The sequence below is a fragment of the Piliocolobus tephrosceles genome, chromosome 9 (assembly GCF_002776525.5).
Source record: "Piliocolobus tephrosceles isolate RC106 chromosome 9, ASM277652v3, whole genome shotgun sequence".
Taxonomy (NCBI): Eukaryota; Metazoa; Chordata; class Mammalia; order Primates; family Cercopithecidae; genus Piliocolobus; species Piliocolobus tephrosceles.
In genome coordinates, this window is record NC_045442.1 from 84,845,945 (window position 1) to 84,869,857 (window position 23,913).

A 23,913-nucleotide genomic window follows, 5' to 3' on the forward strand; every position below is an offset into this window, starting at 1 on the left:
TCGTCATCATCAAGTCTTGGCGAGGATTTGGGCACTTTTTCATGAGAGTGTGTTTGGTGCAATCACCTTGGAAGGTAACATGGAAGCTGCTTTATTAAAACTAAAAATGCTGATGCCCTGGGAGCAAGCTCTCTCATTTCTTCATATGTACCCCATGGAAATGTGTGCCCACATGCCCAGGAAAGTCTATAGAAGGTTATTCACGGCAGCCTTGCTTGTGGTTGCAAACAGTTGGAACCACCAAAATGTTCATCAGTAAAAGAATTATTGGCCAGGCATAGTGGCTCCTGCTTGTGATCCCACTACTTTAGGAGGCCAAAGTAGGTGGATCACTTGAGCCCAGGAGTTTGAGACCAGCCTGGGCAACAGGGTGCAATCCCTTCTCTACTAAAAATACAAAAATTAGCAGTGCATGGTAGCGCACACCTGTAATTGCAACTACTCAGGAGGCTGAGGCACGATAATCACTTGAACTCGGGAAGTGGAGATTGCAGTGAGCCGAGACTGGGCCACCGCACTCCAGCCTGGGTGACAGAGCGAGACTCTGTCTCAAAACAAGCAAACAAATGAAAGAATTATCAAATACATTGGAATTTTCATAAGATGGTATATGATATAAAAGGAGAGTGCTATGGCTGAATGTTTGAGATGTATGGATTCACGGCACTTACGTAAAACACATACCCATACTCACAAAATATTACTAGAGTGTTCACTCTATGCCATGTTCTGTTCTAGGCCCTTACGCCTAGAAAAATATATGGGAGGAAAACAGGAAAACAAGTCGTTCCCTTTCGGGAGAGGGTGGAACAAGAATGGAGTAAAGTGGGTGTCAAGAGACTTTGGCTTTTTTTTAATGGTCTCATTCTGTAAAAGGAAAACATAATCATGTATTATTGTGTAACTAAATAATCAATTTACTATGATTAAAATAATTATATTTTTAAGTGTTTGGCACAGAGTAGGCTTCTTCATGTAAGGTTCTTTGTCACCCCCCAGTTCCTACGATCTGTTCTTGACCCTGAAGCAGGGCTGTGGTCCAGCTCTGATGGCCTTTACTTGAGTGGAATTTTCTCCCTCCCTCCCTACCACAATTCCATTTGGGGAGAACAGAGGTGGTCTCAGAGGAGAATCTCAGTAAGGGCAGGCTGGAAAGCAGAGGCTGCCCAAGGCACGGAGCAGAAGAGTTAAATAAATGTGGGGGCAGGAAAGAATGACTTAGAGCAGGGAAGAGGTTTTCCCTGGAGTTAAGTCTTCATTCAAAGGAGAGATTAACAACAGCGAGGCAGATTTCTGCCTCCCTCCCTCTCCTTTAACTCCTCAGAAAGACCAGGGTGAGGCTTTGGGGAGAGAGAAGGGTTGTCCTGCGTTAGATCCAGAAAGAAAGATGTTTTCACTTCATGACATGTAGGCGGGGGTTACAAAGAGAGAGTAACTGAGAAAAAACAGAGAGACCTGACTTCTGGTTGCTGCCAAGTCATTTTAAACAGTTTTAGCACCAGGCAAGATCACTTAGTCACAGCAGGCTTAATGAGGCCCCAGGAATTCCAAGCTAGAGCTCCCTGCATTCAGGGAGAGCATCTGCGGGGAGCGAGCCCCTCGGGTGATTGTCCAACGGCCAAGTCCTACATTTGGAAAGCAAGATTTAAAAGAAAACATCACAGCGGCCATTGTGGGCTGCTTGTTTATCTTTCTAAGAGGAAGTAGCAAAGCAGGATCGTTTCAAATTAGCCTATTATAAAGGGTCAACGTCCCTATTGAACAGTTTAAATATATTTTGGGATATTCGACTTTTCAAAGTGGCTTTAAATATCAACTCCCAAGGCAGTTCAGTAGACAAATAGGAAGGCAAGGGCTTCTTGTTTTATTGCCTTTGGTTTCACACACTTTAATTCCTAATTACACATTATCTTTTTATAGTTTTTTAGTTGTGTGTTCTTCCTCAAGGGGAAGGAAAATAACATTCACTATGTGTTTCCCACCATGTGCCAGGCAACTCACAAAGGTTATCTCAGTTAACCACAGGACAACCGCATGAAGCAGATGCCATGAGATTCAATTTACAAAGGAAGAAACTAATGTTCAGAAAGGTGAAGAGACTTGCCCGAGACCAATGAGGTAGTAAGTGGCAGAGCCAAGATGGATGGGTGGATGAATGGATGGGTGCATGGATGGATAGATGGGTGGATAGATGGGTAAATGGATGGATGGATGAATGGATGGATGGATGGATGGATGGATGGATGGATGGATGGATGGAGAAAATGATATTTGGATGGAGGTGTAGGTAGGTGAATAGATGGATGGATGGGTGGGTGGTTGGTTGAATGGAGGTGTGGATAGGTGAATAGATGAATGGATGAGTGGATGGATGCTTGCATGAAGGGGTGGATAGGTGAAGAGATGGATGGATGGGTGGATGGATGGTTGGTTGGATGGAGGTGTGGATAGTTGAATAGATTGATGGAGGGGTGGAGGGATGGTTGAATGGATGTGTTCCATAGGTGAATAGGAGGATGGATGATGGATAGTTTAATGGTTAAATAAACAGAAGAATGGGTAGTATTTCCCTAGTTAGGCCTAAAGTCATGGGCTGCAACTGGCAAAGCACCCACTTAGCATAGACTTTGTCTGAAAAATCAAATTCCCTGAACATAGCTCTGCCACCCAAATTGATCATGACCCCAAACTAACTAGAATTGAGCCAAAACATCAAGATCACACATGCTGCAAGGCTGTAGCTGTGCTCAAGCCTCCTTGCTCCAGAAGAAGGTCCAGAGGTGGGAGCCTCTAGGACATGTTTCCCAGCAGGAAGGCCAACCTCCAGCCCACCACCAGGCACAGGGCAGAAGAGCTAGAGCCAGGGGGTAGATATCCAGTGGGCACAGTGGGCTCTGGGAGGAGGCTGGATGCTAGCTTTGAGGACAGAGTTTCCATGGGATAAAGGCTGCCCATTCATCCAGAGCTCTACCTCCTGCCACTTTACTCCATTTTTCTGGGAGACCCATAGTTGGGTGGTGAGAATGTAGAGCTGCTTCTAGGGGGTGCTGCTACTGGGATCCTGAAGCCTGTGAGGCCTGAGCCCCTGGTCCCAGATATGTCCCAGGCCATTCAAGGATTTTATTAGGAGACTCAGGACATGTCCTCTGTAGTTCCAATGCAGGAGTCTGGATTGCTCCTCCCCAAAATATCCAAGACACCGTCACAGCACTATCTCAGGTGTGAGCTCAGCCCTGGGTAGCTCAGGGGAAGGGTATAAATGGGAGTGTACCATCTTAGCCACTTAACCATAGCTTAGGGAGCCTATAATGATCATTCTTTCCTTCACTCAGGTACAAATGATGACTGAACACAGCTGAATGCCTGACACAAAGCCAGTCCAGTGTGGGGCGGGGGATAGGAGGTTACCCTGGGAGCTGTAGGGGACAGAAAGCCAGTCTGCCAAGGGTGGTGAAGAAAACTCTGAGGAGGAGGATGCTTTGAGGTGGGACCTGGGCTGCGAGGAGGGGTCCAGCACCTTAGGGGATGGCACAGGAATGGTCTCTGATATGGTGTAGACGTGTGTCCCTCCAAATCTCATGTTGAAATATGACCTCCAGTGTTGAAGGTGGGCCTAGTGGGAGGTGTTTGGGTCATGGGGCAGATGACATGAGAGCTGGTTGTTTAAAAGGGTATGAGACCTCCTCCTTTCTCTCTCTCTTTCTCTCTCTCTCTCTTTCTGTTGCTTTCTTGCCATGGGACACGTATGCTCCCCTTTGCCTCCTGCCATGATTGTAAACTTCCTGAGGCCTCCCCAGAAGCCAAGCAGATGTTAGTGCTATGCTGCACAGCCTGCAGAACTGTGAGCCAAAATAAACCTCTTTTCCTTATAAATGACCCAGTCTCAGGTATTCCTTTATAGCAATTCACATGGACTACACAGTCCTCCAATGGGTGCAGTAGTATCCCATTAAGAACTTGTTCTTTACTCAGATGGGGGTAGTCACAACATGGCATTTAGGGTAGGAGACATGATGCAGCCTGTGATTCTGACTGGCTGGCCTGGTGGCTAGAGTGAGATAGGGACTGGAAGGGGGAGACTGGAGCAGAGAGAAAGCAAAGATGCAAAAGGCATAAGCCCGGTGAGAGATGTGGGGCAAACACAGGTTGGAAGAGATGGAGACCAGGCAGGGCAATGTGTTAGCTCGGGGGCCCCAGCCAACCACATCTTCCAGTGCCTGCATCTTATGTAACCCCCTCCCTCAAATCTAGGCTGCCCTATGAGCTGCTTTAATTGACAGAAGGTAGCAGAAGTGACTCTGGACCAATTTTAGGTCTAAGTCCTAAGAAAACTTGGCAGCTTCTGCTTTTCCCTGACTTTAGTGAAAGCACCCCCTTGTAAACAGTGGAACTGTCCTGAGACTGTTGTGCTGCAAGAACCCCAACCTAGCAATGTGGAGAGGCCAAATGGAGCACTGAGGTCTAAGCCAGCAACCACACTGACTTCCAGCTCTGGGAGTGAGGCTGTCCTGGAAGTGGATTCTCCAAGTGATACCATGTGGAGCAGAGAGAAGCTGTCCCCACCAAGCCATGGCCACACTGCAGAACAGTGAGCAAATAAAGAAAATGTGTTTTGTTTTTAGCATGGTACTGGTATAAAAATAGGCATATAGACCAATGGAACAGAATAGAGAATCCAAAAATAAAGCCAAATACTTACAGTCAATTGATCTTCAACAAAACAAACAAAACATAAAGTAGGGAAAGAACACCCTATTCAACAAATGGTGCTGGGATAATTGGTAAGCCACACATAGAAGAATGAAACTGGATCCTCATCTCTCACCTTATATAAAAATCAACTTGGCTGGGCTTGGTGGCTCACTTCTGTAATCCCAGCACTTTGGGAGGTCAAGGCGGGCAGATTACCTGAGGTCAGAAGTTTGAGACCAGCTTTGCTAACATGGTGAAACCCCATCTCTACTAAATATACAAAAATTAGCCAGGCGTGGTGGCAGTCATCTGTATTCCCAGCTACTTGGGAGGCTGAGGCAGAAGAATTGCTTGAACCCAGGAGGCAGAGGTTTCAGTGAGCCAAGATCGTACCACTGCACTCCAGCCTGAGAGGCAGAGCACGACTCTCTCAAAAAAAAAAAAAAAAAAAAAAAAAAATCAATCCAAGATGGATCAAAGACTTAAATCTAAGACCTGAAACTGTAAAAATTCTAGAAGATAACATTGAAAAAACCTTCTAGACATTGGCTTAGACAAAGACTTCGTGACCAAAAACCCAAAAGCAAATGCAACAAAAACAAAGATCAATAGATAGGACTTAATGAAACTAAAATGCTTCTGTATAGCAAGAGAAACAATCAGCAGAGTAAAAAGACAATCCACAGAGTGGGAGAAAATCTTTGTGATCTTTACATCTGACAAAAGACTAACATCCAGAATCTAAAAAGAACTCAAACAAATCAACAAGAACAAAACAAACAATCCCATCAAAAAGTGGGCTAAGGACACAAACAGACAATTCTCAAAAGAAGATATACAAATGGCCAACAAGCAAATAGAAAAATGCTCAACATCACTAATGATCAGGGAAACGCAAATCAAAACCACAATGCAATACCGCCTTACTCTCGCAAGAATGGCCATAACAAAAAAAAATTAAAAAAAAATAGATGTTGGTGTGGATATGGTGAAAAGCAAACACTTCTACACTGCTGGTGGGAATGTAAACTAATACAACCACTATGGAAAACAGTGTGGAGATTCCTTAAAGAACTGAAAGTAGAAGTACCATTTGATTCAGCAATCCCACTACTGTCTATCTATCCAGAGGAAAGTCGTCATTATATGAAAAAGATGCTTGCACACACATGTTTATAGCAGCGCAATTCACTATTGCAAAAATATAGATCCAGCCCAAATTCCCATAAATCAATGAGTGAATAAAGAAAATGTAGTATATAAATGCCATGGAATACTTCTTAGCCATAAAAAGGAATGAAATAATGGCATTTGCAGCAATTTAGATGGAACTGGAGACCATTATTCTAAGTGAAGTAACTCAACAATGGAAAAGCAAAATCGTATGTTGTCACTCATAACTGGGAGCTAAGTTATGAGGATGCAAAGGCATAAGAAATGATACAATGGACTTTGGGGAATGGGGGAAAACGGGGGAGGAGGGTGAGGGATAAAAGACTACACACTGGGTACAGTGTGCACTGCTTAGGTGATAGGTGCACCAAAATCTCAGAAATCACCACTAAAGAACTTATTCATATAACCAAACACCACATGTTCCCCAACAATCTATTGAAATACATTTTTTTAAAAAGGAAAATGTGTGTGGTTTTAAGTCATTAAACTTTGGGGTAGTCTGTTATGCAGTTACAGATAGCTGAAACATAGGAAGTGATGCAAAATCCTCATGGCTAGCACTATCTGGCCCTGACAATGTGCCAGGCTAAGAGCTTGACATATGCACATTCACTCAGAATTCAGAGCAATCCTATGCATTCGATGTCATCATTATTTCCACTTTCAAGAGGAGGGCACTGAAGTACAGAGAAGTGAAGTCATTTGCACAAGGTCACACAGCTAATTAGTGGCTAAGCTCAGATCGGAACCCAGCCCATCTTGCTTTCTAGCCTGTGATCTTAACAATTCTATGATAAATATTTTTTTGGGAAAAGGAACAGGACTCGGTGGTGAATAAGATGGCCTATGGGACGAAGGCACACATAACTGTAGTTGAGACTTCCAGTTAAAAAAGACAAGTCCTGTGGAGTGCTGGATTGAGACTGCAGGTCATTGTTCCTAGCTTTTCAGAATAATGTCTGTCTCCTACCAGCCCTGGCCTCTGGTAGAGGGAGCTTGTTGAAGAAGGGCGTGATGAAGACACTTTGTAGACAGCTTATCACAAAACATACCTTTGATTGGCACTAGTAACTCATGGGCATTATTTTGTTTAATTTTCACAATAGCCCACAAGGGTGATATGTCATCAGATCCAATCTATAAGTAAGGATATGGACACCCGCTCAGGTTATGCGAGCTCTCAAGATCACACAGCTGGTAGGTAGAGGGTAGAGCCTGTCCTACAATCGGGGCAGTCTGAACGCCACTGGTCACCTTCTTAACAACCACTCACTGCCTCCTGCCTCTTGGAGGTAAAGGTCTCATCTGGGCCTGCCTCCCTGCCCCCATCCCCTTCTCCCATCATATTTCTGATCTGTATTAAGAGTTTGGCGGAAATTCAGTGTGCACACACACTGTATGTCCACATACCACAGACCCCCGGACATTGGAATTGGAAGGTTCTCTTTTAACACAACCTCCTCATTTTTAACAAGCAATTTCTTAAGGGCTTACTTTGTGCCAGGCACTGTAAGGTGAGTTAGTGACAAGTTAGGGCTGTCCTTAGTTAACTCCAGTTTTTGCTCTGAAACAAATAGATCTACAGAAATGATAAGCAGAAATGAGGCTTCTTACACCCTATCTCTCAAAATGTTTTATGCACTTTTAGCACAGTGCATGGAAGCCAACTGTTTTGCCTTTAGATATCTAGCTCAATCTCTGGTCAGACATATTAACAAGAACCCCTGTCCCTGTACTGACCCTCATCAACAGCATTGCAGTTGCTATTCATTTTGCAGACTCATTGTTCTGTTTTTTTGTGTTTGTTTGTTTTGTTTTGTTTTTAACTAAATATATGATTATGGGAAAGGTGGGTATTATTCTTTTTCTGTTTGAAGCAAGTCCCATACATCTTTGTGCTAGAAAAAGCTCTAGATCCCATAAGGACTGGTATTCTTTTTTCTTTCTTTTAATGAGATTTGTCTCATTTCTCTTTTTCCTTTGGCTTCCAGGAAGCTCAAGAAAAATTTAAAGCCTGGCTTTGGCAAATATGTGGGTCCTAACAGTCTTCATATTTGTGTTGTGGTTCATGATTTTGCGTTGCTATTTTTTTTTTTTTTTTTTTTGAGACGGAGTCTCACTCTGTCGCTCAGGCTGGAGTGCAGTGGCCGGATCTCAGCTCACTGCAAGCTCCACCTCCCGGGTTTACGTCATTCTCCTGCCTCAGCCTCCCGAGTAGCTGGGACTACAGGTTCCCACCACCTTGCCCGGCTAGTTTTTTTGTATTTTTTAGTAGAGACGGGGTTTCACCGTGTTAGCCAGGATGGTCTTGATCTGCTGACCTCGTGATCCACCCGTCTCGGCCTCCCAAAGTGCTGGGATTACACGCTTGAGCCACCGCGCCTGGCCTGTGTTGCTATTTTTATTTGCATTTTCTCAGGCTCTCAATTATTTTGAACTATTGTGTTATCACTATTTTATTCTAAGTCTTCTCAATAGAGGCCATTTCAAATCCTTTGGGGAATAACAAAGGAGTAAACCAGAAGTCAGTAAACTTTCTCTAAGGGGAAGATAGTAAACATATTTAAGCTTTGAGGACCATACAGTCTCTGTATCAACAGAGAACTCAACTACTCAACTCTGCCATTGTGGCGTGAAATCAACCACCAACAATATGTAAATGAATGGGTGTGGCTGTGTGCCAATAAAACTTTGTGTACAATAGCAGGTGGCAATCCAGGTTTGGCCTGTGGACTGTACTTTACACTGTTTTAAAAGAATTTTAGAGCATCTGGGAAGTAATTTCCTCTTAAGTCGTGAAGTACTTGGCTTAGAAAAAAAAGCGAATGGATGGGAATTCTCTCCAAGATGTCTAGTCTCCACTTCTGGGTGACAGATTGTGGAAAAGCAACTGTGAAAGCTGTCTGGGCAGTTTGGCTCAGGAGAGGAGCCGGCCGTGCCCAGGAGGGGTCAGTCCCTGACAGAGCAAGCTGTGAGGTCTGCCAGCGAGAGTGCATTCTCTGGCACACTGGCAGTGCCCACTCCTTGACAGGGGGTGGTGGGGGGCGATAGGGGCAGAGCTGTAGAAGTGCCCGGCCAGCCAGGTTCCCCAGCTCAGGCCAATGGGCCTTCAGCTGCTGTGGACGCTGTTCATGGAAGGAATGTGTCTGCAGCTCCAAATTCCCACAGAGAAAGACAAGGGGAATCGTTGGGGAGAAATTCCTGGGCCACATTTTTCTTGCTGTTCATGTGGCCTGAAGCCATTGAACTTGGCCAGCCTGCCCAGGGAGGGATTTACAAAGCCCATTGTCCTTTCCCTGAAGCCTCACCCCCACCCTGCCCCCACCTGCTTTTTCCGACTTTCTTTCCTCCCCCATCCCCAGGAGAAATGCAGCATGGGAAAGAGCAGGAGGCCATGGGGCCAAGAGGGCTCTCTCTCCTTGCCATATGGACAAACAGCAGCAGCTCCCAAAGGGGACAGGTACTTCCCAGCGGCTGTGATGACATCAGACCCTACCATGCACTCAGGGTGGGAGGCAGTCACTGTTGCCTGAGCAGGAGTCATTTAGTGGCATACATGCCACTTACTGTATGCCAAGCACTGTTCTGAACATTCTACATAAATTAACTCATTTATCCCTGCAAGAACCCTATGACAATCTCCATTTTACAGATGGGGAAACTGAGGCTTGAAGTGGTTAAGTAATTTATGTGGGTTCCAACTAGTAAGTGGAAAAGTCAGAATTAGAGCTGAGGTGTCCGCCTCCAGGGTGATCCTTACTTTCTTACTTCTCGCTTTTACTATGTGTGACCCCTCAGCTTAGCATTCTATTTACAGATATCACCTTAATGGTCTGCAGTTATAGGAAAAATTCATTTTTACAAAGCATTTGCAGTCAGTCCTCCATACCTTTTAAGGCTCCCAGAACCCCCATGCTATAGAACATGAGACCCTGTATATGAACTAGGCCCATCTGGTGTCTGGGGCACTCAGCTGGGGGCATAGTACTGTGCACACTCGGAGTTAACTAGTGCTCCTTGTACTGTTGCTGCTGCGGCTGCTGCTGATGCTGTAAGGAGGGACCTCAGTTACCTAGAATGTGTCAGATCCTGGGTTTGTGTTTTCACTGCATCAGAAGTCATTGACAAAACAACCCTGAGACTGATGTTGATAACCTCCTTTTACAGATAAGGAAACTAGGCACATCAATCAGGTAATTCATGCTTGCTGCTCTAACAACTCCCAAATCTCAGTGGCTTAATCCCTTAAAGACTCTTCTTGCTTAGGTCACTGGCTCCTGCAGGTCAGCACAAAAAGGGAGGAGGGAGTGGGCTGCTCCATGTGGTCACTCAGGGACCCAGGCTCCTTCTAGGACCTCAGTGTCCTCCTCTGAATCCTCTGCTGTGAGATGCAGGGAGAGGGGGCAGGGAATTTATCAGGGGATTTTAGGAGCTGGTGCTGACAGCAGCTACAGAAGCCTCTGAGGTCACTTGCCACTCCTACCCATGTTTCCTTGACCAGGGTTTAGTCGTGGGACCCTGTCTTACTGCAGGGAGGATGGGAAGTGGAGTCAATCTTCACGGCTGCAAGAGGAGCAGAGGCTTTGGCTGCCACACGGATCCAGAGGGGTGAGGTGCTGTAAGGGACAGTCAGGACTTTTGGCACCCAAGCTGGTGCTTTGCCACCACACTGCCTTGACTGAAACTGACTCCAAAGCTGTCTGAATTGAATTCCAACTTCTACCATCTTGAAAGACTCTCACTTCATGTGGACAGCGAAAGGGGCGGAAGGCCCTGAGGGTTGTCAGCATTGGCTGTGATATGAAAAAAAGAGAATGGCACATTGCAAGTGCCCGACACCCTTCCTTTTCTCAGTGAAGCAAACTGTGTTCAGGAGTGCTCATAGTTAGAGGGGAGGGAATTGGGACTTTCTGCCCTGAGGAAAGGGGGGCATGGGCGCTTGCTGCTGCCACCTAGCTGTGGAAGGAGAAAGGCGCAGGATGGGGCCTGGCAGAGGCTGCCCTGGGCCCTGTCCAAAGCATAGATAGATGTTGGGGTGGGGAAGGTCCCTTGTTCCTCGGGGTTTTGCTGCAGAAACTGCAACTCTTTGAGGGTGTTCTGCCGTCTGAGAACACCTCTGCACTCTGCTCAATCTGGTGGTGAGGTCTCTGCCAGACGAGGGCACTGGGCCGTCCCAGGGTGGTAGGCACAGAGCCGGTATCTTCCAAGCTGGCCTTGGTATTGCCAGTGAGATGACAGTTGTATAAAAATAGGGGGTTGAGCCTGTGGAGCTGTCTCCAGGGGAAGGAAAGGGCTGCCAAGTCTCTGCAGGGTCAGGCAGGGGACCTTCATGCTAGAGGACAAAGTTTGTAAGCTCTTGTTCCCTCGCCACTATTTTCCAGGGTGAGTTGGCCTCAGATGGCCAGGTCAGACCCAGCTCTACTGTTGTATAGCTCCAGAAGACCACTGTCTCCCCACCTGTTAGTTACTCAGTACCAGGTTGACTCACTCAACCTCCAGTGCCTCTGTTTCCCCACTTCCTACAGCCAGGCCTCAATCCACCCAACAGACCTCCTGTAAACCAAATCTCAAAAAACATTTTTCAGACTGTGGACACCAGTTCATTAGAGGGGTCATGAAATCAATTCTGTGAGCTTTGTCTGGAATTTTTACGAAAGAGATAGACTCACATAGGACAGAACATTCCAGAAGACGCAGAATGTAGGAATAGCAGTGTTTGCTGAAGCCTCGGCTTCCGTTGCCCTGGGCTCCCAGGGGGCAATGTAATGTCTATTTCTTATCAAAAAAAAGTGTGAAAACACTGTGTTGGTGTATTTGTCTCATTCCTTTCAGAAAACCTGGGCTCTTTGGGCAAATTAGTCCACAAGTTTCTTTTCCTCCCCCAGCTCTCTCAACCAATCACCCCTCTTCTACAGGCCAAAGAAGGGCACCATCCTTGCCAGGCCACTCAATAAAAAATAAAACCCATCACCAAGGGCTGCAAAAATTCCGCTGATACAGGAATCTCAGGAGGCCAGCTGCTTCTAGCCTTGCATTTGCATATCTAAGAGGGCCACTTAAGTGACCCTTCACAGGACAAAGAAGGTTAGCTTCTCTTAATTTTTAAAAAATGAAAGGAAATAAATCCTTCTGGTTTTCACATTCCTTCAGGGCAGCCCTTGCAGGGTGACTGGTCTTGCAACTCTGCTCTGGTGCATCAGCCAGAGGGTCCTCTGCTTCTCCAGCATTATTCCTGTGACCAGTATTTGTGGAGACCTGCTCTGTGCCAGACAGGGAAGACTGTGGACCAGAGCCCCTACCTAGAGCCCTCTCCTCATCCTCCGGCTGTGTACATGTGATGAGCACAGGTGGCTCACATCCCTATCCAGCCTCGCTAGGGATGTGTTGCTCCTGTCCCCACATGCTCCAGCTCTACCTCCAAGTCCATCAGAGGAGGCCTGGTTCTCCAGAATGCTGGAATTCTCAGTCTTTCCTGTGCTGACTTGACGGGAGGTTCTCATGTTTATTGAGCATCTGCTGTGTACCAGGCACTGCTGTATTCCAAAATCTCTGCCAAGGGCCTGCAAAGGTCATTAGTGTCACCTTCCAGTGAGACTCAGGGAGATGAGGTGACTTTCCAAGGTGGCACACACGGGGGGTGGGGAAGCAGCAGGTCCTCTTCTGGGTCTCTTGGATGCCTGCAGCTCTGTTCTTCCCACCTGATCATAGGCCTCTGGGAGCAGCACGGGAAGTCCCAGGGACTGTGCCTCGGGCCAAGCAAATGATACAGCATGGCTGGAGCAGCATGCTGCATGGATGGAGGTGCTAGGCAGAGAGAGGGTTCAGGAAGATGGGGGACCCGCCAGGAGTGGACAGCAGGAACAGGAGCTTGGTCTTCTGGCCCCTGAGAGTGTGAACTGGATTCCAAGGTTAGTGAGCATGGGCCCTGCTTCGGAGGGCCAGTGGCCCTGGCAATGCCACAATGGTATGAGTTTTCCATAGGGATGCCATAACTAACTCCCACAAACTGGGTGGCTTAAAACAACAGAAATTTCTTTGGTTAGAATTCTGGGGGCCAGAAGTCCAGGATCGCGGTGGAGCTCTAAAGGTTTGAGGGAGTAATCCTTCCTTGCCTCTTCCAGCTGCTGGTGACTTTCAGGTTCCCTAGCAACCCTTGGCTTGTAGACACATCCCCCAACGTCTGCTTCTGTCTTCACATGACCTTCCTCCTTCTGTGTCTTTGTGCATCCTGTCTGTCCTCTCCTCTGCTTATAAGGACACCAACCATCAGATTTGGGGCCACCCTAATTCAGGATTACCTCCTCTTAGCTCATTTCATCCGCAAATACCCTATTTCCAAATAAGATCACATTCTGAGGTTACCAGCGGGCATGAATTCTGGGGGACACTATTCAACTCGAGGCAATAACTTCCCTTCTTTCCCAGCCTTGGCTTTCCAAACTCTGTCCCCTCAGTCTTAAGTCAACACTACGTTCTTGGAACCCACAAAGGCAACTGATTTGCAAAAGACTCTCTAGACCTGGTGTTTTTCAATAATTGTAATTCCAGTTTTTGGGATTCTGGTATTCCAGAATAATGTGCTTTTGAGAACTGCTGAACTATTAGTATTTTTGTGATTTTTTTAAAAAAAAATAGAACTATTTACACCTGGGAATACACTACAGTAGGCGTTTGGATCCAGTAAAGGAAAGCTTGTTTAGAAAGCAGTTTTCTATTCTTCTACAACCCAGGAGGAGGGGAACTACGCTGCCTCCATCACGATAGAAATCTTTACTCTGCTTCAGAGACTTTCTAGCCTGGAATTTGCCTCAGGTGACCCACTGGCATCTCCACCTACCCACATTAACACTGGAGAAGATGATCACAAACCAGGAACGCTTTCTCTGAAATGAAACTAAAGCTCATGATCAAATAAACAAATGTAGTTCCTGCCAACAAAAAAAGAAGGGAGTTTAAAATAAAAGGTATCTTCTAAAGTGTGGAAGATGAAATGGAATTACTTGAAGTTGAGAAACTCAAAGGATAATACTGGAAATTAGTTTGAAATTTAGCTTGGAACATCTCACCATTGCCTTGACCAGCCTAGAGTGAAAGAAAAGGTTTCAGCAGCTGGAAAAAAATGGGCACAAAAATGTGCTCATGATTTATATAACATCAAATAGTAGATTTTCATTCCAAATATTATCAGTAGTTCCTTTACCCTATAGGGTTTAGTTCATTACTTTTGAATAGCATTTTATTCATGTCATCTGCTAACAATTAGTATGAGAAGGATAACATTTTTAACATTTATATTTCATAGATTTTTGTTTTCACTTAATGCTTCTAATATTTACTTTTTATTTGAAATGTCTAATTTTTAGCTGGATTTTAAAATGTTAGGTATTCTGAACACCTTTTCATAGAAAATATTGATAATCAGTGTTGGTGTTTTAGCAATGCAGGGAATAAATACTTGTATTCCTTCATGTTGTTTTGCTCTGGTACTGCAATTGTAATGCTGTACTAATCAGCTATTGGTAAAGAGCTGTAAAATAATTTAAATACATTGACTTATAATAAAATATTTTATTTAAATTAATTTAGAGCCCTTACCAATAACTAACAATGTGCCAAGCAACACGTTTAACATCCTATATGGAGCTACTTTTGTCATAGCCATTTTTCAGATGAGGAGCCTGAAGTTTACAGGGTTCTGTGATTTGCCCTGGGGCTTAGATCTGGGAAGAGGCTGAGCCGTAATTGAAACTCAGACAGTATGACTGAGCACCTTGCCCTTAACCATGACCCCACAGCACAAATAATAAAGGGTGTCAAATAAGTCAGCCAATACATAATAACCATCATTTTCTAGCCATCTTTGCATTTGAGTTTATTATGTGCACTAGTATACACAGACTCTAACCCCATAGAGATCAGGCAGGTAAGATGAACTGAAAAAGCAGCTTTTGCTCTTGTTGCTCAGGTTGGAGTGTGCAATAGCACAATCTCGGCTCCCTGCAACCTCTGCCTCCCAGATTCAAGCGATTCTCCTGCCTCAGCCTCCCAAGCAGCTGGGATTACAGGCATGCACCACTGTGCCTGGCTAATTTTGTATTTTTAGTAGAGACGGAGTTTCTCCATGTTGTTCAGGCTGGTCTCGAACTCCTGACCGAGGTGATCTGCCCGCCTTGGCCTCCCAAAGTCCTGGGATTACAGGCGTGAGCCACTGCGCCCAGTCAGCTACTGTCATTCTTTATATGGTGAAAGCAGGCCCAAATTTACCCTATAGAAGTCTATATATTCTTAGTGGGTAAAATCCTGTGCACTGAAAAATATTGCATGAGCCAAACAAAATATGTCTATGAGCCAGAATCAGCCCATGGGTAGTCAGCCCTGGTTTGCAGCTCAGCTGTCAGCCTGAGAACTAGACCCTATTTCTTGTTGCTGTTGCCTCTCCCAACCATGACTTTCAGCACTCTTTCTGCTTTTGGATGATTGCTCCTTCATTGGTTTAATTTATCAAGCACCTTTAAAGAACCATGCACCTTAAAAGCAGCACTTTGGAGCAAAACCACATCAAGGCTGCCTAACCCTGGACTAGGAGTTCTTGAGGGAGGGGAGGGAGGGGATCACATCTCAGGAGCTCCTAGTCCAGAGTTGGGTAGGCTTGATGTTGTTTTGCTTGAAAGTGCTGCTTCTCCAATTTTAAGACGCACACAGAGCACCCAGGACATACTGCAAGAACAGATTCTGTTTGAGGTGGCGTAGGTGAGGCCCTAGGGTCTGTATTTCCAACAAGTTCCCAGGTGATGCTGATGCAGCTGGCCCATGGACCACACGCTGCATAGGAAGGACCTACTCTGAGGAGCAGCCTGTGTCCCAGAGGGTTCCTGAGCTGATGGTTGGAGGAGCCTCTGTACTTGGGCTTGGTTTCTCAGAGGTGACCTGGGTCATTCAACCCCCACCTACTAATCCCCTGCCACATTCCTCCCCACATCCTAATTTATCTAGGGATTTAGTCTAGCTGAGATCACTCGTAAAGAATTTTATCTACATCTTTGTTCTGCGCTGGCACCAAGCATACCTCCTCCTGCGCATCACCCCTTCCTGTCCGGTGAGCTATCACCATCTGAGGGATTTCTGTGCACATCCTTCTGCGTCTCAGTGTCACAGAACTATGGTGCCCAGCACCATCCTGATCTCTGTGAGCCTCCTGCTTAGAGTGTGGCCCTCCTGAGAATCAGCCTGGAGTCTAGAACCATGCAGCTAGCCCACTGCAGGGCAGGATGCACCCCTAAAGGTCATGGAAGTGTCCCCCTGTGTAGAACAGCCTGTGGGGTCAGGCAGACACGCAGAGTGTCACACTGAAGAAGAGAGGCTGGGCCAGTGCACAGAAGTATAGACCATGTTATGCACCCAGGAAGCCAGGCTGGTCCAGGCGGGCTGTCCTATTGGTGAGACACTAAAGGTGCCTTCCGGTTGGCATCATTCAAGAGATGTGGCTGCCGTTTAATCACCTAATTGAGACCCCGGCCTTGATCTGCAAGGATGAAGGTGCAGGCCACCCTCCAAGGGTGACATTCCTTATTGCGCTTCATGGGGGAAGTTCGGTTAAAGGCTCCTTTGCCGTATTGGATCTGGAAGAGCCACCTGTGCAGTGTGTGCTGGAGCCTTGCTATCAGCCAGTTGGACAGAAGGCTGTAGAGCAGGGGCCGGGTGCTGGAGGGAAGAGCACGGCACAAGAATGTGGTGGGAGCTGTGCATGCCCGGCCCTTGGAGAGGCCACTTTCCCTCTCTGGATGTCAAGTTTATGAATGAGATGAGAACCATGATAAGATGTGCACAGAACTCAGGACTTGAGCTCTGAGGGCCAATGCATTTGCAGGAAAAGACCAGCAAGGAATGTTCGAAGGTTGTACCCGCAGGATGGAGCCCAGCAGGACGGAACAGAGGGCCACAACCTGCATTTAAATTCAGAAGCTCATGGTCAGGGCCAGTTTCATGGCCTTCAACTAGGGCGTGTGCTCAGTGACAACCCTGCCTCTTGAAGGGCCCTGCATTTAGAATTGAATGCTCTGTGGCTGCTGTCTTGAAATTCTTAATCATTCTATCTTTAAATCTATGTTTTTTAAGTGACGTCGAATGGGCCAGTGGAGCGTATGCTGAGGGCTGGGGCCCTTCTGCCGTCCCGTCTCCTGCTGCCTCCACCTCCTGTGAGTGGGTTTTCTTGGCTCCCTCCAGCCTCCTGGTTCCCAAGCCACTGCCCCGTCTCTCCTGGCCCTGCCCAGCAGCTGTTGTTGTCTTCCCCTCATGCCCGGCAGAGGCCCGAGCACAGGCATGAGGAGGCCTGGGGTTGGGGGCAGGCACCCCAGAGAGTTTTGGGGTGGAGTACGCTTAGGGTTGGCAGTGCCAGTGCCACAGGGTGGGTGCCTTTGTGGGGATGGGTCTGTCGCCCACCCCCAATCCAGGTGCCTAGTGCCTGGCAGAGTGGAGGTTGAACACCCTTGGGGGTGGCCCGTCCACTGCAGGCTAGGGGGAGCAGGCTATGGGAAGAGGAGCTGCCTGGCTGGACTTCCTTGCCCAGGATGGTGTCTGCCTTTAGAAAGGAAGGCTCCAGAGGAGAGCTGGGGAGGCTGAGCCCAGGAGTCATCTCCCTATTGGTGCCCATTTTCAGTACACCCTCAGCAGAGCACCCCGATCCCAGAGACTAGTGAGAGAGGTACTTGGCTGCTGGGGGCATGTGTGGAGCCACTTGGGGGCCCCTGGGTGTCTGTGAGGGTCTGTTCTCACTCCTTGAGTATCCATGTGCCCAAGGGGACACACCAGCTAAATATCAACTAAAAAACCTGGTGCAGGGGCTACCCCTAGGCCCACATAGGCATGTGCAGCCCTTCACATCCATTTGTGTGGCCATTCAGCCCTGCAGAGTCCTCCTTCCATCACAGTGGAGGAGCTCAGAGTTGCAGGGAAGCGGGGTGGCCTCCAGGCTCCTCACTGCCTTGGGGACAGCCCTCCTGAGCACAGTGCCCAGAATCAAACACAGTCCAGGAACATCTCTCTGCACCCCAGACTCACACCACCCTGAGCGCAGCCTCAGGGCCCCCACTTCTGGGGTGGCTCACCCACTCTGCTCAGGACCAGCTAGAGAATTTTTGGGGACTCAAAGCAAAAATAAAAATGCCCTGTATTATAAAAGGAAAAAAAGTGCCATTAAAGGGATTAAATATAAAGGTTTTTCATTTTTTTCTGCTATCTCTTGACCTGTCAGTAAGTAGCTCTCAGACCAGCAGCACCAGTATTGTCCAGAGTTCATTACAAATGTAGATTCTTTGACCCACCACAGGCCTCTGGAGCCAGGGAAGGACCAGCAGCCTGGGGGATTCTGACATGCCAGGAAATTTGAGAAGCACAGCTATAAAGCGATGATTATTAAGTTTTTTGTTTGTTTGTTTGTTTTAAAGCAACACAACTAAAATATTAAAATCTCATTGGAAGCATGTTTGTCTATGACGGATAAAAGAAGAACTCGGGAAAAAAAAAGAGAGAGAGGCTGGGCGCAGTGGCTCACGCCGGTAATCCCAGCACTTTTGGGAGGCCGCCGTGGGCTGATTGCCTGAGGTCAGGAGTTTGAGACCAGTCTGGCCAACATGGTGAAAACCCATCTCTACTAAAAATACAAAGAAATTAGCCAGATGTGGTGGTGTGCACCTGTAATCCCAGCTACTTGGGAGGCTTAGGCAGGGGAATTGCTTGAACCAGGGAGATGGAGGTTGCAGTGAGCCAAGATCGTGCCACCGCACTCCAGCCTGGGCAACAGACCGAGACTCTGTCTAAAAAAAAAAAAAGAAAGAGAAAGGACTGTGTGGGGCCAGGGGAGAAACCATCTGCACTTCTGCGTATTGTACTTCACATTATGGTCACAGCCGTCTTGCCAAGTAGGCAGTTTCCCTTCTATGATCAGATGATGAAAATGAAGCTCATGGGATTTAAGTTATTGGTCCAGGTTCTTTTAATGAGTGAGTGGCAGAGCTCAAATGTGAATCTGGCTCTGTCTTACTCCAAGACCGAGGCTCCCACACCCTCCCCATCCCTGCTGTTCTTTCTTTGTTCATCCTTCCTTCTTTCTCTTTCTCCCCTCTCTTCTTTCATTTTTGCCTGTAGAGCACCTGTTCTATGCTGGTGTTCTCATCTAGGCCCGTGCTGTCCAATACGCTGCCACCACACATGTGGGTCCTAAGCACTTGAATGAAGCAGGTGTGCCTGAGCAACGGAATTGTCAATTTAATTTAATTTACATTAGTTTAAAAACTGGCATTCAATTCCATTACTGAAAAACCTTTAAGCATGTTTGGAATAACTTGGGTATGTGACTCTACTTTTCAATCATCCATTTTATGAAATCTAAATGACGATCAAAGATGGCTATAGTTAATTAATATATTACATCATTTCAAATAGCTAGAAGGAGGACAGTGAATGCTCCCAACACAAAGAAATGGTAAATGCTTGAGATGGTGGATATGCTAATCACCCTAATCTGATCACTGTACAATATATCTATCAAAACATCACTGTGTACCCCATGAATATGTACAATTATTATGTGTCAATTTAAAAAATTAAAATAAATAAATATAGATCAAGTACTTTCAGTGAAAATTTAGCGTCTGCATGGAAATGTGCTTTAAGTGTAAATACGAATTTAGACTTGGAAGCAAAAAAGAACGTGGAATATTTCACTAATGTTTATTTTGATTACATATTGAAATGATAGTATTTTGGAGCCAGCAGTTTAAATAAAATACGTTATTAAGAATAATTTCACTAGTTTTCTTTCCTTTTAGTTTTAAAAAAATTTAAATTTTTAGTCTTTGTGAGTATGTAGTAGGTGTATATATTTATGTAGATGTTTTTACATGTGTACTCACTAGAAAATTTACAACCACAAACATGGCTTGCATTACATTTCTATAGAAGAGCGCTGCTCTAGGAACACAATTTTGGCCAAAGAAATGATCCTGCTCTTCTTTCCAGGGAGCCTGCAGGAGTTTCCCACACCTGGTCCTGTGCTAAGTTGAGAGAAGTGAGGCTAAGACAGGAGAACCCCACTGCAAGGCCAGGAAGTGTAAGAGCCACTCCCATCTCAGGGGTAGGGATCACTCACAAACTTCTCATCTAATTTCATTTCTGTCATTACCCATCACCTTGCGCTCTACAGACAACCTCAGCAGGGGCTGTGCGAGGTCAGGCCAAGACTCAGGCTGGCTGGTACCAAGTGCCGAGATAGGCCGGTATCAGCATCCTCCCCACTCAGGCGGCGGCTAATGTGATCAGGGATGCTCTGGGCATGTCAGACGCATGGTATCAGTCTCCTCTGCGGAGTAATCTGTGCACACTGGCTCCCCTTCAAGGTCAGGCCTTCCTTCAGAACAGCAGGCAGCAGTCTCCTATCTGCTCCAAGGGCAGGCTGGATAAGGCCAGGCAGCTACAAGCTCCATGCCTGAGGACGACTTCAATGACCTTGTGTAGCCATAAGAAAGGCAGGAACTGACTCCCTCTGGGCAAACTTGGCTATAGAATGCCCGCTGGTGCCATTCTACTAGGTCAAGCAGACACCTCAGAGGTCACTGGGCCAACCCTCTCATCTTACACCCGGGGAAACTGAGATTCAGAGAAGAGAAGAAATCTAATCTGGTTGCCCTTGAGAGCTAGGGTCTGAGCTGAGTCTGGAAGCCACTTAAACAGGCCCCGAGGCAGAGATTTTGTTAGTGATCAGGACTCCCTGGCTTGATCCTGGAGAACTTGGCACATTAACTTGTAAATGCACTCGGGGCTCTGCTTTAAGCAGCCTGGCTTCTGTGCTGCCTCCCACAGGGGTCCCTGTTACTCCTGTGGCAGTGTGGTCTTTTCTGTCAACACTGCCAGGGTGGGGGTGGGGGCATAGAATAGACATTGTGGAGATGAGCATCAGACATTACAGTCATTTGTAAGCCCTTCAGTCGCTCTACCCTGAGTGATCTTTCTAACACATAGTTTTGGTTTTATTTTTAAGGATTCAAATATACTTTACTTCTTTTATAATGCCATATTTTAATGGGTACATGGAGCTTTTATTTGACATCAGTTATGACTTGGGTTATAAACAATTCAGTATGACACCAACTGGGATGATTACTGATCTCTCCATTCTGTTAGGGGTGACCCTGGCAACAGGGCACAGATTCCATCCTATTCCAATTTGTTTTGCAACATAGGTCCATTCGGACAGTAGAGAAAGAGGCTCGCCTAGCTAACACGGCATTACCATATCTGTCATGAAAATCATGTGTACATTTCTGGTTGCTCTGCCTTTCCATTGTTTGCTGAATACTTTGAACTCAGAGGTTACTTACTGTGCTGTTGGCCAAGGGAAATCATGAAGCTGAAGATGAAAGTGTAGCAATGCAGCTGCTGCTTTGGTGCAAATTCGCTTCAGGTACCTTGCAAATATCTCTGAAAAAGCCCAGTTTGGGTTTTAGCCATCCCTCCTGTCAATTGAACATGGTCAGTGACTAAAGTCCAAGCCTTTTTGTCCAGCATCCAAGACCCTTCATGACCTGGTCCTGTTCAACTTTCTACCCACATCATCTGCTCCCTGAGCCTCCTGTACTGAAGAGCTCTCCAGCCTCTCTGTCTTGCATACTCCAGCCCTGACTCTGGGAAGGCCCCTCTCCTCTCTGTTTGCTTTTGTGTCAAGCCTCAGCTTGAGTGAAACTATCCCCAGCCACTCTCTGGGGAAAACAAGCCCTACCCACTGCTCTGGGCTCTCAGTCAGGGACACCTCTATCAGAGTACTCATCACACAGCATTGTGATGAGATTGGGTTGCTGTTTTTAATTGTAACGATTAATGATTAGAGAGCATGCAGGGAGGAGGGGAGCTTATCTAGACCAGATACCTACTATGAGCCAGGATCTGGATTCTCGCTGAATCCTCACCACAACCCAAGGTGCTTAGCAATATTCCCACCCCACTGAGGCACAGAGCCCTCTGTGACTTGTCAAAACCCACTCAGTCCCTGAGTGGCATGGCAATGCTTCCATCCAGCTCTCCCTGACTCTGGCTTGGAGAGATGGGTGGTCTGGAACAGCACTGACTAGACACTGTGAGGTCCTTGGTATCTGCTGAGAGTGCATGGAAAATGGGCACAAACAGGAAAATGGCTCCCGGACTCGCCTCCCCAGCTCTTCCTCGGAAGCTTCCTTTCTACATGTAGACACCAGTTTGCCCAGGCAACATCTGCATCCGTGTGTGGTGCATCTGGGGACAATCAACCCCATGACTCTGATTCCCATAGGACACAATGCTAGCTTTGCTACTACTGTGGTCTCTGAAGACTGGTTGGAGCTGAAAACCCAAGACCTCAAAGCCATCCCTATCCAGGCCTCCTATTGCCTGCAGGATGCACCTCCTGTGTTTGGGGAGTTGGGGGGAGGTCCCAAGGAGCTCAGTGGGAGGGAAGGAGTGTGGACCTCTGTGGGAGAGCAGGGAGCTTGCCAGGCCTCTGAATGGTGCAGTTGGTGCCCGAGTCTCCTGACCTTGATCTTGAGAAATATGGGGCTCCCAGCCCAAAGCAGACAGGTGCTCCAGGATGGGGACTAGACCCAGGCCTCAGAGCAGCTGTGGTACCCTTCGCATCCTTCTGCACCAGAAAACAGCACTCTCCTCCTCCTCCTTTTCCTCAGATCCAGGGTGGCCATTCACGTCTTCTTCGGGCTAATCCTCAGCACTGCACACTCAGGTCCTTCCCCACGAGTAGGAATTGCTCCTGAGTGCAGGGGGCCATCGGCTTAGTGCAATGTTGTTGAAAAGGCACCCCGTCCTGGCCCCTTGTCTGGCACTTGGAAAGGGCAAGGCCAATGATGTTTCAGTCAGTCCTGCAGAAATACACTCATGGACCATCTGGAGCAGTGAACATTTGACAGAGCCTGGCTGTTTGCCATCTACTCTCCCCTCTGGAAGGCACCCAGGTTCCTTCGGAGTCTCCTTGCCCCCACTAGGTGAAGCCTTGGGAGGGCTGGTCCAGATGCCAGAGTGGACAGGCCCTTCCTCACCATCCCAGTGTAGTCAGGGGTGGTCATGTAGCCTAAGCACAGACACCATGGTCTCTGAAGACTGGTTGGAGCTGAAAACCCAAGACTTGAGACTTTCAGCAAGTGAGCCATGCTGGGATTGCAGAGCCAGACGAGATTCAACCTTCCCAGCACAGAGCACCACCCGCTTGCCACCCTCAGCTCCTGACCCCATGATAGCCCAGTCGCCTGTCCCGTCCACAAGTCTCACTCCCATCCCATCCCTGATTTCTGGTGAATTTCCCCTTTGCTAGAGTTAGCCAGAGCTGGCTTCTGCAAACTGCTCTCTCCAGGACTCTTAATCTCCACTCCCCCGGCCCCATCCCATTTACAGTTACTCACTAGAAGGACTTATGGCTCTGGTCTCAAGCCTGCAGCCAACCCACTTGGTTCCCTTTGATAGCACCAACCCACTTGGTTTCCTTCAATAGCATTGTGCTAATTCCAGAAGACAGATTTTAGCAAGGAGTTACAAAGCTTAACAGATGACCTAATTCGTCTCACCAAACACGGCCGTCTTTTGGGGACAGGCCTTCTCTGGGACCTTAGCAACTCTTTTTGCCCAGAGTGCCAAAGCAGGTCTCTCCACTCCCCACCCCCTCCTTGTGGATTTAAAGCCTGGGGCTGGATGCCCACATCAGCAAAAAGCCCAGGTCTGAGAGGCCCCCAGGATCAAGTCTGCAAGGGGTAGACAGCTTTCAAAGGGCTGGGAGGGGCAGGGTTTGCCAGGCAGCTGCCCTGGCAAGAGAGAAGTACCAGGTGGGCAGGACCTGGGGGTCCTAGAGTCTCAGTCCCTTTGTGGGGCCTGGCTGTTTCATGCCTGCCCCGGGGGAGCCAGCCTCAGCATGCTGAGGAAGAGCAGGGCTCTGGGGTTAGAGCTGGCTCAAGCTGCAGTTCCACCGCTCACCGGCCCTCGGATCCCAGCAAGTTACTTAGCTTGTCAGAGTCCCAG

The 23,913-nt window shown here is 47.3% G+C and overlaps 1 protein-coding gene across 3 annotated transcripts in view; it reads right to left on the minus strand.

Moving 5' to 3' along the window:
• Positions 1-23,913, minus strand: part of ARHGAP22 (Rho GTPase activating protein 22) — a 210,581-nt gene that overhangs the window by 80,574 nt on the left and 106,094 nt on the right. The gene's annotated exons all lie outside the window — the stretch shown is intronic.